Source organism: Haplochromis burtoni, unplaced genomic scaffold, assembly GCF_018398535.1.
Source record: "Haplochromis burtoni strain Fernald_Lab_line unplaced genomic scaffold, NCSU_Asbu1 Contig_438, whole genome shotgun sequence".
Classification (NCBI taxonomy): domain Eukaryota; kingdom Metazoa; phylum Chordata; class Actinopteri; order Cichliformes; family Cichlidae; genus Haplochromis; species Haplochromis burtoni.
This window is the reverse complement of record NW_024582799.1, coordinates 286,813-287,912: the sequence shown is the minus strand read 5'-3', so window position 1 is coordinate 287,912 and position 1,100 is coordinate 286,813. Positions and strand designations below refer to the sequence as shown.

At 39.4% G+C, this 1,100-nt stretch overlaps 1 protein-coding gene across 10 annotated transcripts in view; it reads right to left on the bottom strand.

Annotated features, from left to right (window-relative positions):
* The window catches only part of ehbp1l1a (EH domain binding protein 1-like 1a), a 47,629-nt gene that overhangs the window by 3,644 nt on the left and 42,885 nt on the right, over positions 1-1,100 (bottom strand). The window lies entirely within an intron of this gene.

The following is a 1,100-nucleotide window of genomic DNA, read 5'->3' as shown; positions in this document are numbered from 1 at the left end:
ATGTGCCAAAATTACACAAGAACTCTCTGACATAGTTTAGGGCTGCATTCAGTAAGTGCTGTCTTAGAGCTCGTCAGAGTGAATGGAATTATTAACACAGATCCACCCTCTGGTAAATGGACTGATTCTTATACAGCACTCTTCTACTCTGCCAGAGTACTCAAAGCACTTCATATAACACGACACATTCATCTTCTTCTATGATTTTAAGTGCTCACTAACTAACATTCACACACATTCATCAGAGAGCAACTTAGGGTTAATATCTTGCCCAATGACATTTGGCCTGCAGACTGGGATTGATCCACCATCTACCTCGTGAGCTACAGCCGCCTATCTGGAAAGCATCTGGCTGACAGCAGCTTCATTAAACAGTAATCCCAAACACACTGCGAGTGCATTAAAAGCATACCTGATAGAAAAACCACACTATCAGGTATGGTTTGGCCTACGCAGAGCTTGGACCTTACTATTATAGAAGCAGTGTGGGATAAGAGAAGAGAACAGATACAACTGAAGAAGAATGTCCTACGTACGAATCCTGAAGATTACATGAAACATTGTGTAGGAGAGTTCAAGCTGTGTTGTAGAATGAAGGTGGTTATACTAAATATTGACTTTCAAGCTTGTTCAATTTGTACAAACTCTGGTTTTTTTGCCTTAAACGCTGTAATTTTATGTATTCTTGCACATTTCAACAAATCACTGCACTAAGTTCCTATTTTCCCAGCAAAATATGAAAGAATGAGGACTGAAGACTCTGTACAGCGTATGAAACTCATCCCAAACCAGATGTTTGGTCGTTTTTTTTAGTGTTTGAACATGAGCAGAAACCTTGTTGATAAATTAGTAATTAATTGTTCATCCAAAATCGATGAAAAAAAGGACAAAATGTCAGAGTGTTGACTTAATGTGTCAGTCGCCTCTCACAGCACCCGCAACCAAGAACTTGAACCGCCGACAGAGAAAAGCTAAAATCTTTGGCATAAGCAAGCAAAACATACATGAGCAGAACATGCACCACAGTGACAACCACAAATGAAACGCATGTTTTTATAGTGTTGCAAGTAGGAATGGAACATGTAAAAGCGCTTTACAAT